Here is a 21,967-nt window from a genome sequence, read left to right as displayed (position 1 = left end):
CCTACTGGCATGTTTCTGAGAGGGGGGAGGAAACCGGAGAACCTGGAGGAAATCCACATAGACATGGGGAGAACATGTGAGACAATAACCCCAGCGCAGGCTTGAACCGGAGACCCTGGAAATGTCACCATGCTACCTAAATTTTTATACACAAACTGATTGAAAGCAGCTGAAGCAGCTAATGTTTTGCACCATTTAGAGACTTTAAACACATTTTGCATAGTTTGAATATTTTCGCATAGTTTTGAAAATTGTAAAATATTAAAAGTGTTTACATTTTTTCCGACTCAGTGCTATTTTATTTTTGTAAACAGCAACTCAGTCTTTTTCTTGTGTTTTTAAAATGCAACCCTACTATTTTACTGCCAGTTTGGTAGCAAACCTCCAGTATATGTGTGTATATATATATATATATATATATATATATATATATATATATATATATATATATATATATAGTAAAAAATATTACATATCATAGGAATGTCTTGAAAAATAATGATGTGATATTTTTGTAGTATCGCCCAGCCCTAGTTTCGCCTATTATCCATCTCACCTCTCAGATTTCCAATTGTATGCTGACACCATGGCAGTATTGCTCCGAAAGTCACAACTCAGATCAAGTCAAGTCATGTCAGTGGGTATTCATTCCTCTATCTTATATCTTGCATACATGGGATGAAATGTCATTTCTTCAGGACTGTGCAGCAACACATAATGTAGTAACACGGTACACGGGACTACGTAAAGTGCAAATACACGGCAGTGCAGAAAGAGGAAATATATATATATATATACACACACAGTACAGTTAATACACAGGACAGTGCACGCTAACTAGAAAAGAGAACAGAACAGTATTAAATGAAAAGATGTCCATAGAGGATCATTTAAAAGAACTATCACTAACTCACACTGGCATTACACTCCATTTGCACTTTTATTCCAGTTTAAGTTAGTCTTTATTTCAAAAGAAAGAGTAAATGAAAAAGAAGAAGAGTATATTAGTTAACCACGGCGCTCATCTCCACTGGGAGAAAAGCAACACCAAGTGTGGAAGTATGAGAAGTCCATCTAAGCCAAGATCAATTAGGACCAATTCCAAAGTAATTAAAATGTCTGACTAAAGGTCTTTGAACTCGAGACACAGCATTGCGGAGTGAAATTAAACCGCACCACTATCTATGTTCCCACCTGCAAGCACTGATTCAAGGGCTTTTTCATGCTTACTAATGCAAAGCAATGACATTTTTATGCGCTTGGCAATTATGTTCCATGCTGCTCTTTACCAACGCACACCACTGACTGTAGGCTGGGACACTTGACAAATATTTAACAATAAATCCCTTGGTAAACTGGAGAATGGCAATTCCCTCATGTGGAGAGTGCCATGAGTGCCGCTGGCACAGCAGTAAAGGTGCCACACTGAAGGGATGCGGGTGAAAATCACAGTTGTGCACCGAGGAATACTGAAAGCGTTCTTTCTCATTTGGGATTAGTCAAAAGAGCATAGAGCATCATGTTAATTTCTCTGAAAAGAAACCAGGAATTTTAGTCTAGAGCTGGCCTAATAGTTGATACACTCTAGGTCCATTGGGGAAACATGTGAGCATTTGAATTTTGAAAAAAATTGTACTGTTTTTTTCTGAAATGAATTTTCATATCATTACAGACTCTTAATTAAGCATTTCTAGTTAAGTCTGTTCACTCAGCCGCCATCTTGGCGACACTCCCAGGCACGTACTTTGAATTTCTCACGAGTTTAACTTTAATTTGTAATTAAGTTCTTCAGAATACAAGCTTTACTCTTGTATCATAGCAGAGAAAAAGATCATTTTAGTATTTGATTTGTAGGTCATTTTTAAATTTTCTGCATGCAACTTATTTTTAATCGCTGATTAGGCCATAGACATTGGCGCACATCTCTTACCGTTAGTTATTTCCAAATAGATCTGGCTAGCTAGATAAGTAACTACTCAAACTGTCTCTGCTCTTAATCTAACTTATTGTCTGATGCTGTTAATGACAGATTTGTGGGGGAAAAAAGCAAGAAGCAAAACATCAGTCTAACATCTTACTAAGAACTTTTTTCCCTTAGCTGAATTTCAAATGGCGTCTACTGGTAAAACAGAGCACTACATATGTGCTACTCTATGTACATTATGTTATACCCTATGTAGTGAGCATATATAGTGAATAGGATCTGACATAACAGTTTGTCAGAAAAAAAACAATACTGTGTGTAACATGGATTACGATTTAAAAAAGTATGATAAAATTCTGTAATTTGACTCTATGTCATTTTCTTCTCTTCAGATATTCAAATGCATTTGAATAGTAAATCTACTTAAAATCTGCATAAGGAATTCTAGGCTCAGTTATTTAACATGAGTTTTAGAAAGGTATGCATAAAATATTTCTCAGCACGCGTCCCTTGCAATATATCTTTCCTCTTTAATGACATTACAGATTACAAATAATATCACAACTCACCCCTTTGCAAAGAAATGAATTTCAAAGCTGCAATTTCAGCTCCCGAGCATCGCACAGCTCCCCAAAAGCTCCATAATAAGGCCATAGAGCAGTGTGTTGACTCAGGACTAGGCCTGGATAAATGAAGTGCCAGAACGGTCCGACCTTGATTTACTCCTACAGCTTCTCCTGTCTCTTCCTTTCCCTTCATCTATAGCTGCTGTGGCCCTGAACAAAAACTCTTAACCCCACATTGCACCAACATGGCACCTCATCATAACGTCTTCTCTGCCCACCCTTACGTGTTCGACTAGAAGATGATGTAGCACTTTCTACTCCTTGGTTAAATAAAAGTAAAAGAAAACGCATAATGCAAGGAAAATAAGAGACCGTGATGTTGCTTGGTCTGGCTTTGAGCTGATAAAGGAGCAGGAATTAAGTGTCGCCGTCGTGTAAACACCCAGCAGTAGCCGCTGCTTTAACACACATTAATAACATTTCAAGCAGAAGCCATGTTGCTGTTTACCTTCCCGACTGAGCAGAATGTACTTCATCTAATTGGAGTCCATTATTTAAAGGAAAAAAATAATAAAACTCTCCTTGCCGTTTATATGACTTTGGCTATTAGTGAAATAATGACTCGCTCCCTTGAGAATGTTTAAGACTTAGCCATGTGGAGATGCAAAGAGCATCTTGCAATTTCCATAATTAAAACCCACAGCAATCAGCAATCATAATCCCTCTTGCCAAACATCATTCAGGATAGAATTTTGCCCGGGCGATCAGCAGCAGGCTCTCTGGCACAGCCATTGTGCTCAGACAACAACGTTTCCCCCCATCACAGGCCCTTTAGAAACCGAGCCAATCAGCACCAATCAAGAGGAGAAAACGGGTGAATTAGCAAGTCTTGTTGAGGCATTCGCTTTCCTGCAACATAATATTTCAGCATGGTCTTTAGTGATTATCAGGCAAACCCTCAGAGGCAGAAACATGTAATGCAGCCCTGCATTTATTACCGGATCATATCAAAACACCCAAATGTGAGTGTCAACGAGGGCCTGATAGCATATAAATATTTTCTTGGAATGGGAGGCATAATAAAAAAAAAACATCTAATTGTACAAATCGAAATTTAACCTGACCTGACATTATGGTGGAAACTTCACAATGGAGGGCTAAGTGGAAAAGTCGTTTTAACATCCAAAATCTGTAGTAAAATTATGGATTTGCCTTGTGAAATGCAGAAAGAAAAACAGTCATCACAAATGGGAATTGGTCAAATTAGCACTCACCACCATTCCAAGTTTACTTGTTTTATATAAATACACAGCATTGGAAGGAATCTAAAAGGTGAGTCAGACCTGCTTGGTATTTGGCCCTAGGCATTTAGGATCTAATGCCAACCTTAGATACTGCCTGGGAAAATCCGACGCCACACACATACACAAAGCCACAATTGCTCTGGCGGTTAAAGCTGGCATACTAAACGCCCATATTCAACAATCATTTCTGCACAATTCAACACGAGATAAAAAAGTTAGCAGATGCTGTGGTTGAGATCTCAGGCATCCCAATGGTTGTGGGCGTTCGCACCAGGAAGTGCACATATCAGTGCTCTCACTGCATTACTGCCACAATAAAAGGTGGCTTACGGCTCGAGCCTTGCCTCTCAGGATAACGTTCGCAGTCGTGATAAACCTCGAGCTTTACAGCACTATATAGAAATGAACGCAGGAGCTGCAACACCTGAATACAGCCCCTATGGTGCTTTCCACTAAAGCAGACTTTATCACCGACCTGCAATATACAAATCATATGAATAAAGCTCTTTTCTGAGGTACCACGAGGCCCAAGGACCATTCAAGGACCTGCCACGGCCCTCACCCGGCACTGAACACACACTGAAGTGCATACATCATGGTGAGTGTGAGTTATAGAGGCGATCAATGCTCCTCTGGGACTCGGCGAGCGTCCCTTAACCACCCGATATCTATCACCACTCCATCCCGACTGACACATTATCCACAGAGCTCAGAGTGAGCCTCCTCTAAAAACAGCTGTCCAGCGAACAACAGGCCCGACGTTATCTAGCTCGTTAAAAGAGCAAGCTTTTTTCGCTGCTAATGGCTCCCCTGCTCGAGAGTGAAGCACCATACACTCAATATATGCGCGTACCGATCCAATCTACCACAAGAGGACGTGAGCTCGGCCTGCTGAGATACTCTGATAAAGAGCGGGATGATGCTTAGCTTCCCTGCAGTTCCGGATTAAGGATTACTATCGCAGAACATGTGGCCTGTAAGATTATACCATTTGGTCTTAGATGTACACTAGGCTATCCAGGGGTGGACAGCCAGGACAAGCAGATTTTGTGTGTCTACTATGTTTTAGCCGAGTCAATTTAGGGTCGTGAGCAACTAAAACATCGGACTAGGCAGCACACTGGAGCTTTTACCTGATCTATACGAACAACAGTGATGTGGTTGAATAAAGTTGTAAGAAAAGATAAAAACACTAACTTTTCTTATGTACTTTTTTCAAGTTGTGCAAATAGTTTCTAATTTTTAAGTGTCAGACTATCCGACATTACCTAAATTAGCATTATTAAAGCCCACCTAAATTATCACAAATAAAAGCTCCCAACCTAAATCTTTCATATCAACCAACTTGGTTTCAAGGTTGCAAATTTGTCCAAAAAAAAAGAACTGTATGAAAAGACACAAAAGTTATGTTAGCTACAGGAATGGAGTTAGTGCTCAAAACTTTCGTTCATACAAAATCCGTACAAAATCTGAGAAAATCCAACAAAAAAATTATTCATCACTGAAGGGAGGAAAAAACGTAAATATTCTTACACAATTTGAACATCTAATCAGCTGTTTCAGTTTGTAACTGTTATACAAATATTAACATATTGGCAATGTTTCAGAAAATGTCATGATTGTTCGTTGGATTTGTATGAATTTCGCATGAGTTCGACTTTAATGCGTAATTGCAGTTGCTTCGTAATACAAGCTTTACTCTTTTATCACAGCCGGGAAAAGGATTGATTTAGCATTTGACTGTAGGTAACTCTTACATTTTCTGAATGCAACTTATTTTTAATCGCTGATTACGCCATAGACGTTGGCATACATCTCTTACCATTAGTTATTTCAAAACAGATCTGGCTAGCTAGCTAAGTAACGCACTTCAGCGCAGAAAAACTAGCGATGAGCACGTAAAAGCAGCGCAAGCACTACATTTTGTTGTCTTGAATCTACTAATGAATTCCATGCCACTCTTTCAACTATCCTTCATTATCAGAAGAATTAATTCTCCACAAAGGGCCGTGATTAGTCCATAGATTTCCATAGAAAGGCTCCATCGTATATATACAGGATCTTAATCCTACTCTCATGCAAGCTCTTATTTAAAATGATGATTCATGAGGATGTAGTGGGACGTCAGGATCACGGAGATGAGCAGCGTTTGCCTGTGAGGGATTAGCCTCTCAGCCTGCTACACAGGGGCGTAATCAAACCGTAATGCTCTCCAGCCAGCCTTTAATGCTGTTTCACGGGCATCTTTACAGACAATGATCTACCTATAAAAAATAATCTAATTAGTGTTCTAATTATTACCCTGGGTGGCATCTTTATGATATAAGGAAATGCAAATACGTGTTTCCTTAGAGTCAGCAAGTAGAAGATGTGCTCTTAATTATTTCCTTAATCCTCATTATCCGCTCTCTGCTTTACACTGGATGTTCTATCAAGTCAGATTAAAGAAATACAATTGTAAGAGGTATTTAAAAAGAGCTTATATGTGTTATCTTCTTCGTAATCAGAAGGAAAATAAACAGCTTTAATGGAAATAGACACCCAAAAGCAGTTGCTGTGTTTGGGGGATCTTCCTGAAGCAGGTGTGTGTACACAAGGTGGGAGTGAAAATAAGAGATGAATGAAGAGTGACAGCCACTGAGATCACCTTTTTTTTTTGTTTCAGGTTAACAGAGACCGCTCATTTATTGTATACACTTCCTTCACACTTGCAAATTTGTAAGAGTTTACACAACCCAGTTCATATGATTCATACTACATCACTTTTTTTTTTTTTTAAACAATAGAAATACAGTGAAATGTAACCAAATCTAATTTTCTTCTTCAAATCAACTCAAATTTTGCAGTATAGTTTATATAGTATTTTGGTATTTCATATGAACGTATGCCTTTATATCTAACCTTCGTAAATCTGTGTTACTAATTGAATCATGTGAATTGATTCCTGAGTCAAATTCCAAATTCAAATACATTCTTAATAACATCTGTTTATTTTTTTGCCTACAAAATCGCAAACATCATCTGTGTAATATGAAAATGGTTTATAAATCAATCTTCATGCTCATTAAAGAATCCAAGCTACGCACATTTTTTAAATAAAAATAAAAAAATAAATAATAGGCTAGTGTTCTGGTTTTAGGTCAGTGTCATTGGTATTGTTATAAAAAAATCTATCATTTAATCTCTATTTTTATTGCTTTTAATTCTATTAAATACTTTTAACTTTATTTCATTCGGCTGACTTTATCTTCAGAAAATCTTTGTATGAACAACATATTAATTTTAGCCAGATGGTCAATATCTTTCTCTTGCCAGTGTGCCAGGCTGAAGCGTACGCGCTGCCTCTTCGGAGCTGTTCGAAGCTCCAAACGACGGATATGATCTCAAAATATTGATGAAATCATGTAGTGACATATCAATTGCACATAATAGCTTCCTATATATGTGCCTTAATGGTATTTCTGACAGTTTGCTGACATGGCTTACCAGTCTCTCAGCGTGTGTGTGTGTATGTGTGTCAGTGTGTGTGCGTGTGTGCGTGCTCGCTCGCATGCACGCACCACTGGTTGAAAAGTGGTGCGAAAACAAAAACCTCCGCAGAGGCCTGGAGTATATTATCACCCGAGCCTCTGAAGATCCCGCAGTCTCCCTCTCTCTCTATGCTAATCGTAGCCATTTGTCGTGCTGAAGGAGCCCAGGGGCCAACAGAGACGCCTCACGCTAATCCCCTTATTTATGAAGCAGTAAGACCTCTGGCCATCCATCAAGGCCTGATTCAGGCTCCAGCCGAGAGTGCCGTGTGGACACGCATGGGTTAATGAGGAAGTAAAAAGACGTCCAGCTATCCATCACTCAACACTGACGACTCCAGCCGAGAGTGTTTCAGTCCTTTCTCTTCTCTCAAAAAAACCACGAGGGGATTGATCATGAGACCAAACCCTGTCCAGCGACAGCCGTCAGACTTTCATTGTGTCTAATGGCAAACGCACACACATGCACGCATTTATACTACTATTAGAATGAGTTTTTGTTCAAGATTTAAAGATACTTTTTGTATAATTGGCATTTAAATTAACATTACAGCTTTACAATTACAATGTTTTTTTTAATAGTGAGTGCTTTTTGGAGCATTTTTTTAAAATAAATGAGTGTTTTCTTATTTAACGCAACATTATATTGTCCTGTTTTACGCCATACACTTGCCGCATATAAGAAACTAATTATATACACCTAGATTTACAAGTTTGTTTTTATAAATAAATGAAAATTTTCACATTTAAATTAACATTATATTGTCCTACACTTAGATACGCTTTATATTACTAAAAAATTCTAAACACCTAACTTTACAATGTTTTTTTAACAGTAAGTTTTTTCTCAGAGCTTTTTATAAATAAATGAGTGTTTCCTCATTTAATGTAACATTATATTGTTTGACACCCTGCACTTAGATATGCTGCATATTACAAAAAAACCACCTAGCTTTACAAGTTTGTTTTAACATTATTTTGTCCTGTTTTAACTCTTTTGCTTAGATGCACTGCATATCACACACAATTTAGAGACACCTAGCTTCACAATGTTTATTTTTAATAAATAAATGAACCTTTTCTTTGTTGCCACGCAACATTTAAATTTAATGTATGAAAGTTTATTTAAAGATTTGTTTAAAATTTGTTTTAAGAAATTTTGCGACACCTACTTCTGAGACACCTATCTTTATAATGTTATGTTTTTTTTTGTTTTTTTTTTAATATATGAGCATTTTCTTTTGTTGGCTTGCAATAATTTAATGAATTACATTTTCCTTTTGTTTACGTGTGAATATTTGACATTCATTAAAAACTGCTAGTATCTCCACTACACAATTTCTTCAAACACATGACATCCCAGAGATCTATAGAGACGGCTGGAGACGGCTTTTTGAGACTGTTCCTCTGCGAGTATTTCAGAATGCTAAGGTGTCTTTGAGGTCGTGGAAAATTCAAATTGCCAGGCAGTAGTGTTTTTTTTTTTCTTGAGTAAGTGAGTGAGAAACACTCCAACCTTGAAGAACTCCTCCATACACTCAAGCTCATATGAAGATTTTTTCCCCCGTTTCCTTCTTATTCCCTGTCTTCAGGAGTCAAAAATGCACTTCTTACTTCCAGACACTTCACTTCAGCCTGTATAACGTGTGACAGCATCACAAACTGCCACAACACTGTGACACAAAAATGCTGCTCATTATTTGCAGCACAGAACATTTCCCTTAAGAGAAACCAAACACGGAGACCAAATTTTGCGAGGCGTTTCCATGGTAATCGATACCAGGAAAATTCCTTCATGCTATTTCCCTAAGACACATCGCATTTACACCATCCTGGCGGCTCGCTCTTAACCACATCTCTTATGTAACCGAGGCTCTGAGGAGGCGATGGACGGCAAAAATGAAGAGGTACGGTTTTAAAATGGAGATGAGTCCTTGGGAAATTCATCACTGTAATATGTGTATGAGGTTTTAATCTCTCCTCAAATGTCAGTGATAAACAGAGAGCTGCAGTTACATTTTCTGTGGCCAATTTCCCAGCTCTCTGCTTTAATGGCAGTAGTCACTCACCCAGCATGAGCTCGCCGAGGAGCTAAAAAACCACGCGAGAAAAAAAAAAAACTGCTGACTACAACGTACACGGCCGCCCACACACTCCTTGTTTCCTGAGCAAAATGCGTGTGTTCGCTGCTCAGTCTCGGTCCATGATGCAACATTTTCCCTGAGATTTTGACATGTTTTTTTTTTTCCTTTCTTTTTTTCCCCTTATTGTTTATCCGATATTTCCACAATGGCCTTGCACTCACAATGTTTAGTCTAAAAACAGCCACCATTCTCCTAGTATCCTATTGTAACACTTAAAGGTGCAGTCAGCGATTCTGATGCAAGTTGAAGCTAAATGTTTTGAAATCAAAACAAAGCCATGTCCCTGAAATAACTGAACAGTACATCTCAATGATTTCTTTGCAAACAGTATTAAAATCCATTAAGCAGAAATCGGTGAAACAGACAGTAGTCAAACCAGGAAGTACAACTACAAAACAAAGAACAGGGAACACGGGAAAACAAGGCTCAGAACATAACGACACAGGTGCATGATAAGACTTCGCGACGAAACTACTAAACAGCAGGGTAAACTGTACATAGACAAATGAATTAAGAGCTTAACACAGAACACATGCACTCAATCAGGAGAGACAGTTGCGGAGACAGGACTAGAACGGAAATGAAAGCGCATAACAAACAGAAGTACATGACCTGAAATCAAAACAAAGTGAAAATAATGCTCATTGTACTCAAGAAACACACCTTGTGCTGACAATGACTTGACAGCCACTGTGATCAAGATGAGTAGATTCCTCTTTGTTGTGATTGGTTGGAGGCAGGTGGTCCACACAATGCATTTTTTTCTCCCATTTTCATAAAACAGAGTCCGAGTTTTTCTCCCGAGTCTTTATCTTATTGAACCTGCCTACATGTCTGTGAACCTCGGCAAATATTAGAAAAAATAATTCTGACTTAAAAAAATCATTGACCGCACCTTTAAGATGTACAAAGATGAACGACACGAGACGTGGAGAAAACCAGGTAACACGAATACATTCAGAATTCAGTTAATCAAGTGCACATTTTAATGCAATCATGATGCTAATGTGTCGAGAATGTCTACTGAGGTCTGTTTTAAAGGCTCTATCGTCTGACTTTCAGAGATCTAGGATGACTTGCATTACATGTTGTGTCTACTAGGCCAAAAATCAATACGTTTTAAGCTCAATCCCAACCTTATTTGCTCCTATTAGACGTTCCAGAGTTCGACGTTCTCCGTGTGCAAAAAGGTTGGCGTGCAGGCGAGTCGACGGTTATAGAAGTAGAAAAATCTGACATGCACTAAACAGGATGGTTTCAGAGAGAGAGAGAGAGAGAGAGAGAGAGAGAGAGGGAGAGAGAGAGAGGGAGGGTTTGACTGATGTGACGCTACTGACACTGTTGTTACATCCACATGTAGCCCATAAAACAGAGAGCGACAGCTGTCAAAGTCGCAGAGAGTGAAGCAGGCAGGTGGGACAGCAAGGATTCCCTCACGTTTCTCATCGGACTCGCTCTATACGCAAGAAATCGAGCTCTCTTTCTTTCTTATTTTTTTCGTGTATGTGCTCTTGGACTCTCACAGAGAACCTCAACAAATGTCCAAGTAGCTTTAATGACTCACCTAATTGCCCCTTTAAGCTCCTGGCAAAATTTGACTCACTGAACAGAGCGAGTGAGAAGCTTTTTTTCATAAGACACCACACTCAGAGTGACTAAGTGCTCCGTCAAATATGACAGAGAGCCCTGTTAGTGATTAAAAAGGCCTCGCAGACGTGCCAATGTTCAGACATAAGCATGTAAATTTAGTGGGAAAACATGTACATTCACTGCTATTAAGAGAAGAATTAATAAAAAAAAAAAGATTACAAACACACACATTATTAATGTCAATCGGTCCTACATGTTGCCTAGGGCGTGTGTGTGTGTGTGTGTGTGTGTGTGTGAGTGTGTGTAGAAGTCACACATAATCCATCAAAAAATAAAGAACTAAATCGAATACTTCATATATCACCTGAGTGGTGGATTTATATCAGTATGCAAAACCAGTATATGATACATGCCTATGTTCAGCGTATTTGTTTTCATATTTATTCTCAGTACTATTCATGGAATACATTAACAGCTACAGTAACAGTTCAGCAAATATCACATCAGTGCTTCTTTCCTTAATTTTAAAAGAAGCGCAGCTCAAATGCTAATAAAAACCAGTTAAAGGTGTTATAAACATATTTTATGCAAAGACATAACAGTTTTCTAGACACCTTTCCACCTTTTCATAGACAGCTTTCAACTCACTTGACGAAAATACTGCTGCCGTATAACAAGCAGCTCAACTCGCTTCTTATTTGTCCTTGAAAAAATGTTGTTTTTTTTTCCAAAATTCTCCCAGACTTCGACTTATCTCCAGGCTTTAACAGCTCCGTGGATTACGAAGTGCAGGTTGTCGTCATGAGAAATAAATCGGCAGTATTGGAAAGCCTGTTACGGATTTACGTCTGCTCAAAATTTGTATGGTAATTTGGAAAGTAGCCTTATAACAGGATGAACATTCTTGAATGCTTTCTGATGCAAAATATCATATTGTAATTATATGTTGTTTGTAATAAATCAGGAAATATATTAAAAGCACACTGGTTATTAATTACATCTTAGAGCACTATCCCTTAGAGTGATTTTATTATTATTATTATCATTATTATTATTATTATTATTTTAACTATTACTTTTCTTTGTAATATATGTATTTCTGCCAACTATACAGCACACTTTATACGTATTTTTACATTATTATTATTATTATTATTATTATTTGTAAATATTGCAATATCACTTTCAAGCAATATATTGTGCAGCCCTCATTCTAAAGATGTGTCGCTGTGAGTGTGTGTGTGTGTGTGTTTATATTTCATAAATACAAACTAATACTGCAAATATAAATATACTCTAGCACCAACAATTCAACCATCTATAAATAGATTTATTGCAGATTTATTGCAATATCCACTCTGCCAAAACACAACTACGGCCCATATTTTGCCCCTGTCTCTGGGTTGTCTTCCCCCCTCCTCAGTGAAACTTGGGTTGGGGTAGGGAGGAGTGGAGGCCTGAGCTTCCTCCATTGAAAGTGCAGCCACTTTCATATGCAAATTAAAAAGATAGAAGGAAAGAAAAACACTCAAACATTTCCAAAGACAGTAGTACGCATGCGCGAAGATACAGGCCTACTGTTTGGACAGTATTGCATACAGTTATATTAGCCTAGGTTGTGGTTTGGGATGTAATTAAAGTAACCCTGACATAGTAACCTAGTGTAAAGGGGTGAAAATGGGGTTTGGGAGCAGACCCAGGATTTTTTGTTTTGTTTTTTTGTTTTGTTTTGTTTTGTTCTATTGACATGCAACTGCTTTCATATGCAAATCAGTACGGTTAAGAAATTTCGCACTTGCGCCATTTGTACCGTGTGTGTGTGTCTGTGTGTGTGTGTGTGTGTGTGTGTGTGTGTGTGTGTAGTGCTATGAGGTGACATAAAGACGTCCAGGACAAACAGGACCAAATGGGACAGCGGGCACGCGCACGGTGTTGCCAGATTGGGCGCGCGCTCGTGCAATTTTAACCACAAGGCGCATTTTAACTCTGTGCATTTCAAAGGTTCAGGATTTATTTGTATATTAAAAAAAAGTGACACTCTTGCATGGTGGACTAGTGCATGCAGAAGATGTAGTGGATTTTAAACTAATCGATTGCGATCTGGCAACCCTGTGGAGAGGTGGGGGTGAAGCTTCAACAACGGCGCATTTGTTCCCAAGAAATTCCTCTCCGGCTTTGGCTGTCTGTTACAGCGGCGGAGGGAAGAAGGGAAGAAGGGAATAAGGGAATAAGCACGACTGAGTGAGTACTACTAGACCACTAGACTATGCGGCCTACAGCCGGCCTAATTACTGCACAAGTACCACTGCAAAAAAAAAAGAAAGAAGAAGAAAAGAAAAGATTTCATCCCAGAGAGGAGGGAAAGCAAGTCTGCACTTCCAGACATTAAGTTTGGGAAAGGCATTTAACTGTGCTGCAAAGGAAAATCATTTAAAAGTATATAAAATATGAGATATACACATATATATATATATATAGACGCCACATTGTTTTGAAACAGATGTGTGAGAGTTTGGCACTGATGTCGGCCTTGAGATGCAGAAATCGCTTTATTCTTTCATTAGTGCCACTTAAAACGGAATATATGCAATTAAAGCCGCATTTACTTTGCCTGCCTCGTTCACACACACACACACTCACACACAAACACACACACACACACAGAGAGAGAGAGAGAGAGAGAGAGAGAGAGAGAGAGAGAGAGTATTTTTGTCTGTATTGACTATTTTGTCACTATTTTTTTTTTTAATTCTCCTTTCTTTTCTATATTGGTGCTTTGGAAATATTGTATGTAAACAATCATGCCAATAAAGTACTTTAGAATTGAAAACATTGGAGAGAGAGAGAGAGAGAGAGAGAGAGTAGTGTAAGCAGAGTGCACATTGGGCATCAGTGTGTGTGTGTGTGTGTGTGTGTGTGTGTGTGTGAGAACAAGGCTGGCTTTAGCCCATAGGTGAATTATGCATGTGCAGTAAAAAGAGCTCATTTGTGCCGCAGTGTGTTGTAAACAAATCCTCCACAATCCTAATTACTTCACCCGGACCCAAAGTTCTTTATTATTATTATTATTATTATTATTATTATTTTTATTCTAAACACCGATAAATACACAAGGTCACAGTGGCATACATGAGCGCTTTTAAAATGTTTAAAAAAATAAAAGTGCCTCCATGGGAGTTAGGAGAAGTGTTTGGGTCTTTAGCACAGGATCCATCTCTCCATTTCATGACTGATTTCATGCTTTAGAGCCCACAATTTAAAATCCCATCGCCCTTAATCCGACTGAGATTAGGCTTTAACGGGGGTTTAACGGGTAACGGGGAGGCGACACAACATCTGGCAGAGTGCTCATTTTCCGAGTCAAAGAGAAAAGAAAAAGGCAGGAACATTACAAATGGTTTTCTTTTGCAAGAATGATAGACATGGAGCTTCAGGGATGTCGGGATTAAAGCGCAGCCACCAGCCAGTGTAGCCTCCGGCTTTTCGCAATGGGACGAAATACCTACACACTCCACACACAAACACACACACACACACTCCAACAAATGTCCAAAACCTGAAAGTTCACTCAGATCACTGGATTTAGATGGGTATCTATGCGCGCCCTGTTGCGCACAAATGAAATAATAAAGCAATCCGGCGTTGCAGGAGCGCGCGCTCGCTTTTCTATGCACTGTGTGTGTGTGTGTGTGTGTGTGTGAGAGAGAGAGAGAGAGAGAGAGAGAGAGAGAGTGTGTGGTGAGAAATAAGCGGTTATAGCAGGTTTACTTACCCGCTGAACTGCGGTCCGCTTTGGTGCAGCACCACAAAAGCCTTCACGCGTCTCACGTAGCGGCTCCCGGCCACCGGCTAAACTCCATCACCAAAAAGCGCACGGCTGAGGGGCGAAAGCGGACCGGTGCGTTTTCTTTTGCGCGGAGGAAAAAAAGTAAAGACCCAGCGTATGAATGAGAGAGAGAGAGACACACAGAGAGAGAGAGAGAAACAAACCCGCCAGCGGTCAGACGCGAGTCAAAATCGACGCGAAACACCGCCTAGGCATGGTTCAGGAAGAACAAAAATCGACTAGGAGTGTAAATAGAGAAGTGGAGAGAGGGCACAGACTCGGTGCACACTGGCTTGGAAGTGAACTCGCAGCTCCAGCGCGCTCACGGACCAGCTCCGAGCTCCGAGCTCCGACAGCAGGATGGCAGAAATGCACAGGGGCCGCTGGAGTGTCTCTCTGCAGCAGCTGCGCTTGAAACGAGGACGCACACAAAACCCGGACAGGATCAACCAGTGGATTGGACAGAAACTGGAACTGGAACAATGAGAATGGTCACGTCCCAACCCTAGCTGTTAGCGACTAGGAACATTAAAGGTGCGATCAGTGATTTTTTTTTAAATTTAATTTAAAGGAACTGTTTTTGTAATATTTGGCAGCTCACATTCCAGCCAAAAAATATTAAAAAACAATAAAGAGAAAACATGTGTTGGTATGAATGTTTGTTTCTGCCATGTATGAGTACATCCTGCAAATTGTGACTTTTTTTATCTCGCATGTAATTTTTTTCTTAGTTCTGTTTCACATTTGTGATACAATTGCGATACGACTTTTTTATCTCGCAGTTACTTGTTAATATCACACAATTTTAATTTGACTTAGTGCTTAGTGCATCGTCAGTATCTGCTTCATCCTAGTCAGGGACACGGTGGATCCGGAGTCACTGGATGTGAGGCTGGAATCCACCACAGATGGGAATCCAGTCCATCAAAGGGCACCATGCACACACACATACACATGTAGGGGCAATTTTTATAACCAATCCATCTACATATTTTTGGGAGATGGGAGGAAACCGGGTAACCTGGAACTGGAACAGTGAGAATGGTCACATCTCAACTCCTAGCTGCTAGGAACATTAAAGGTGCGATCAGCGATTTGCACTGTTGATTAAAGGAACTGTTTTTGTCATATTTGTTGCCGTTTTGGCAGCTCACATTCCAGCCAATAAAATATCTCAGAGAAAACACACAGTGGGATGGAAGTTTGTTTCTACCACAAATGAGAAAATATTATGCAGATTTAGCCTGCAATTGTGACCTTTTAATCTCACAATTTAAATAATGCAATTCCAAGTTATTTTTCCTCATAATTTCGAGTTAATATTTCACAATTGAAACTTTTTATCTCATAGCTACTTGTTAATATCACATAATTACGACATAATTATGCTTAATGCATCTTCAGTAACCGCTTCATCCTTATCAGGGTCATGGTGGATGTGAGGAACACTGGACATGAGGTGGGAATTCACCACGGATGGGAATCCAGTCCATCACAGGACACCACACACACACACACACACACACACACACACTCATTCACACACTCATTTACACACAGGGGCACTTAAAGGGCCGTTTACACGACAACGTTTTCAGCCAAAAACAGGAAACTTTTGATGCATTTTGCCTGTTCGTTTACACAACAACGGCGTTTTGGGGACTGAAAACGCATATTTTTGAAAACGGGTTTCAAAGTGCAAGTTTTTGAAAACGCCGCCGTTATCGTCTCCATGTAAACACCCAATACGGGAATCTTTGAAAACAGTGACGTTGTGCATGTGCGTAGTACGTGTTAGGTATGTAGACACGCGCAGTACGTGTCTATTGTAAAGGCAAGCGCGAACAAACATACACAACAATGGCGGAGTACATGGTAGTGGTGTTGCTGCTCAAGAGTTTGCTAACGCTTCTTCAGCAAAGTGTGGATTTACTTCACCAATATTACAACCAACTAACAAGGTGACAGCGCCAACTACTGGCCTGGCATACGTAATACAGCGTTTTTGGCCGTTATCGCGGATATGTGTAAACGCGAATCGTTTTGAAAACGTTGTCGTGTATATGTGAAACTTTTTGAAAACGCAAGAGAAAAACTTTTCCATTTTTGACTACATCGTTGTCGTGTAAACGTAGCCTAAAAGTAACCAATCCACCTACATGTTTTAGGGAGGTGGGAGGAAACTGGAGAACCCAGAGGAAACCCACAGATCCAGGGAGAACATGCGAAACGCCACCTAGTCTGTGTTTAATTTCATTCAGTTTTATTTGTGTAGTTCTTTTAACAATAGATAGTGTCACAAAGCAGCTTCACAGAAATCCAGATGTGGATTTAGATCAAGCCAGAGGAGACAGTTTTGAGGAAAAACTTCCTTGAGAGGAGCCAGACTCAAAAAGGAACTCAGCCTCTTCTGGGTGATCTATGCAGTACAGATTTTACTGATTTAACAAACCACATTAAAAAAAGCTGTGTTCTGTGAGCTTTCTGATCATTTTAGAGATTGTAGGTTAGTTTCCTATGGGAGAATGTGTTGATCATTGATAGTGGAGTGGGGAAAAATCATCTCGAATGAATGCAGAGCAATTTTAAGAGTGACACATCACAAGTTCATCATTTAATTTGAACACAGCATCATTGTGTACATCATTGTGTATTACCATAATCACAACATGCTATATTTGTTCATTGTTCTGTGGTGTATGATGAAGTGGGTTAGTACAAAATGTGTTTGTCATTCCACACTTCATTTGTTCAGCAAGTATAACACGTCTTTTAAGTGTATGACACGTGACTGTATTTCTCAGTGTGAACACATTACACAGGTATTTATATGTAAACATGTATTTAAACATCTGAAGCATAAGCACTAAGTTACAGCATGGCAAAATGTTGTACTGGAAAATTCATTCTACATGACTTCCAAAAAAAAAAATGGAAAATAGGAAAATAACTACCCCGGGCATTAAATGATATTAAAAGAAAATGAGTTAAAACTCTTTATATTTGCAGCAGATTATATATGCTGAAAGGCAAAAGTATTTGAGCACCCTGTATTCACTATATTTGGTTGAATTTTAAAGAAATGGCCTCAGGTTAAATACTCTAGAATTAGAAAATCTAAATAAGTAATAGTTTATTGACAGAAAAAAATATAGATCTATGCAAAGGCAGATCTGGATCACTCTAATTTGGCACTTGGAGCACACAGCAAATATTTCATTTTACAGTTAATACTAAAACTGTCTAATACTGTCAACTGTATGGCAAATCTCAGCTTACAGTAACTTACAGTCTTACAGAAATTACTCCAACAAACAAGTCCACTCATCTTTAATAAAGCACTCATTGGACGTCATATTAGATCGTCCTAAAATGCAAAGATTTAGGTGTTTGATGGAACATTTGTTTATTTGTTTTTCTTATTTAATTGGTCGTAGTGAGTAAACTGTCATAAAATGAAAAAAAAAAAAAACCTTTGTTCTGAATGTTTGACTGGCAGTGCAGCTTTGGAAATCCATCCATCCATCCCATCCATCCATCCATCCATCCATCCATCCATCCATTTTCCATACTTCTTATCCTATACAGGGTCGCAAGGAGCCTGGAGCCTATCTGAGAGGCACAAGACAGGGGACACCCTGGACATGGTGGCAACCCATCGCAGGACACAATCGCGCACACACTCACTCACACACCCATTCACAGACTACGGACGATTTTGGAAATGCCAATCAGCCTACAAAGCAGGTCTTTGGACTGGGGGAGGAAACCGGACTACCCAGAGGAAACCCCCAAAGCACAAGGAGAAGATGCAAACTAGGCGCACTCAGGGTGGAGGTGGGATTCGAACCCCCAACCCCAGAGATGTGAGGTTGGAGGTGCTAGTGTAAATAAAATTCTAGTAAACCACAATGAAAATGTTAAAAAAAAGGAGAAAAAAAAACAACCCTGATGATGCAGCAACTACCACAAACAGGAAGCTGTGAGTTAAAATAGTTCAGGTTGCTTTCTGGTTGCCGTATTCATCCCTGTAGCTGATGATGTTTAAAGTCATTACAATGTCAAAACAGCACGCCACCAGAGTTACCACAGTTACTGTTTAGCATGGTAAAATGCAGTTTTGGAAGCAGTTGGTGTTAGCATGCTTCTAGCTAGCACTTCTACCTAGCTAGCTAGCTCTCGAAACATTCTAGTAAAAACACTGACATATTAAAGCTAATACTTTCATATAAAGGCTAATATATACACATAAAGGTCAAATTGTTGCTATTTTGGAGATGTAGCAACAATGAATGTAGAACAAGATGAAAACGAATTTAGTTGTTTAGACTGAAGATAATTTGTCGCAAAGTTACACTGAACTCCAAGCCGAAATATTTGTTTTGTCTCAACCTTAATGCTACTTAGTCATAATACGTAGTTGTTTGTTTTTAGCTCTGTGCACCGGCTCCTTGGCAAGTCTCAACATGTACGATATCCCGTTCTCTTTTTCTTTACACAAATACATTTACTTTAGAAATCTATGGATTTATTGTTAATGAAGCTGTTGTTTCTTTCAACATAATTAGCTAGGCGCAACGGATACAGCTAGCAAGTTGCTTAGCTTGTTAGCCATCTTGGCATCTCGAGATGTAAAGCAAACAAAGGCGAAGGAGATACGTGTAAACAGTAAAAAGGCAATCGTCTCCATTGTTAATGGGAACAAAAAATATCATCTGGACAGGTTTTTCACACTGGAATATCACTAGCCTTCGTAATTACACCAAAATAATTGGGAGGTATTTGATGTTATAATACACTTCAGTATTATAATAGCAGTGAAAGTATTTTAGTTTAGAAGACAAGTATGCAGATTGGAGCTCAGCTAATATCTCCACTTCATCTCTCTAAAGACAATCATATGTAGTGTAATTTCTGCAAACTACAAACCCTGAACAGTTTTTTTCTCTATAATTGGGATTTTCATAAAAAAAATTTTCATAAAATTATACACTCTCTTTATCTGCACTGCATCCCATTTCAATGACTTCTCACACGTTGTTGAACATTTTGATGGTTCGGTGAGGACGTGCAGCTGATAAGAACCAGGATGCGTTTGATGAGATGGATTTAATTTCAAACCGAAGTGGTTTTTCGAGGGAATGTGTGAAGAATTTATGAATCAGGCCTTGGAGTGGAGCTGCAAATCACCAGGGATAAAGCGCAGAGCCAAAAAAGCGAACGGTAGGAGGGCTGGAAAAAGGAAAGACACGTACAGGGGAGTTAAGCCACGGGGTCTCCTGCAACCCGAAGCCTGAGCCGTCATTTCAACACTTCAGCCCACAGAAAAATGTTTATCCAGGCACTGAGAACCAGCTCCTCAACACAAGCCTACTGATAATTCCAGGAAGGACCAGGCTTAAGCTGGGTGAGGTGGAAACATCAAATACGCTGGAATAACTATTCAACACCCTTAAATACCTCAGGAAACAACTCAAGAAAGGCCTGTTTGACCAGTGCGTTGTCAATCTCATAGTAAACAAAGAAAGTGATACAAAGTTTGAAAAAAATAAATAAAACCTTTTGAACTTCATTTATCTTTGAATAGATACATGAAGTTCATGAGAATTCTGTGAACACAGACAGATTATTTATACCACAGCGCTGTTGAATTCTTGAATCTGATTGGTCAGAAGGTACACTGCAACATCTTAAATATAGTCAGTTTGATCTAGTATTAGATTACAATATGCAGAATATATGATTATTAAACTTATTTCCAGCTTGAACTAATGTTGTTCTATTGGCAGATCATTTGTCTAAGCATATTCTTAAGCATTTATTTATAGAAAGAAGCTAAATTATCTGCCAAGAAAAAGATTAAGAAATTTCAACCATGAAACAAAAGTAAAAGCATTCAAAAACAGTTTATTTCATTTATAATAAGCTCATAATAAGAAATATTAGATACATTTGCCCATACTCAAGATATTTTCACTTGCTAAGATATCATTTTTTTGCAGCGTGTTGATTAATTTTCTATGAAAGCAGCTCTGACAGAAGTTCTGGCTGTAATTCAAATCATAGTTTTATATTAATGCACCCGTTGCTATAGTAACAGCTCATAAATAAGGACTTCTATTTTGGAGACTCACTGTAATTTAAGCCGAATAATAAATGGATTAAAAAATGTGGTGTTTAACAACAACAAAAAAATGTTGATGTAATTTATTTGTTGTTTATTAAATGGAAGGAGTCTCCAGTGTCAGTGCTTTGTTACAGTCGAATTTTCCACCAAACAACAATAAAAAAAAAGACAGGCTGGTGATTGAATGACTGTTTAGAGCTGTTATAACATAAGTGATAACAGGAACTACAACATGAAAAGTAGCTATAAACAGATAAAAACTATGTTGCTGCATGAATAAACTAAAACTTAATAATGATTGGCAAATTGTTGTGCTGTAAGTAGAACACTTCAGGATGTGCTGTTATTGGAAAATAATCAACTTCAGGGTGGTAGTAATGACTCTGGTTTGCATCACATTACCCCATTACCATTGATTATTTTTCCATAACATCACACCCTGAAGTGTTTTCTTCCTTACATACAGTCTTCCATCTCCTAAGGGTTCTTCAGCTTGTTCTTCTTGAGAAACCATTAAAACCCCCTAAAACCCTAAAACAGTGGCTTTTCTTTCAGAAACGATTCCAACCAGAATTTATTTGAAAGCCTGGAACCTTTAACTTTCCAAAGAACCCTTGAGGAACATTTTTTTTTAAGATCGTAGAGAATAATTTCCAGGCGTGTCATGATGAAGTATTCACCAGATGCAATAATCAACTGATAAACTTGACATTTTAAAATTTTACCCTTTCCTTCTAACGCTCGTCGACGCAGACCTGATTGGAATGTGGATGCGTTCATTTGGAGCAGATTTAATTTCAAACTGGATGTGTGAAGAATTTTGAATCAGGCCCTGAATCAAGGAGCACGCCAAAAACAACAACAACCAGAACAACAAAACAAACTCTTTGGCCAGTGCATTGCCTCAGATCTCAGCAAAAAAAACAGAGTTTGAAAGTAAAGCTCTTGAAGTTCAG

The 21,967-nt window shown here is 38.8% G+C and overlaps 1 protein-coding gene across 8 annotated transcripts in view; it reads right to left on the bottom strand.

Moving 5' to 3' along the window:
• Window positions 1-15,315, bottom strand: part of LOC113526595 (adhesion G protein-coupled receptor L2-like) — a 125,632-nt gene extending 110,317 nt beyond the window's left edge. For 4 of the 8 annotated variants that reach the window (XM_026913781.3, XM_053233786.1, XM_053233789.1 and 1 more), the window contains exon 1: window positions 14,831-15,315. The gene's annotated coding sequence lies outside the window, so the exon portion shown is untranslated. The remainder of the gene's footprint in view (window positions 1-14,830) is intronic. The other 4 variants (XM_053233783.1, XM_053233782.1, XM_053233788.1 and 1 more) reach the window with 2 other exon arrangements.
• Between the last annotated feature and the right edge of the window lie 6,652 nt (window positions 15,316-21,967).

Source organism: Pangasianodon hypophthalmus, chromosome 4, assembly GCF_027358585.1.
Source record: "Pangasianodon hypophthalmus isolate fPanHyp1 chromosome 4, fPanHyp1.pri, whole genome shotgun sequence".
Taxonomy (NCBI): domain Eukaryota; kingdom Metazoa; phylum Chordata; class Actinopteri; order Siluriformes; family Pangasiidae; genus Pangasianodon; species Pangasianodon hypophthalmus.
This window is presented reverse-complemented; position numbering and strand designations above follow the sequence as displayed.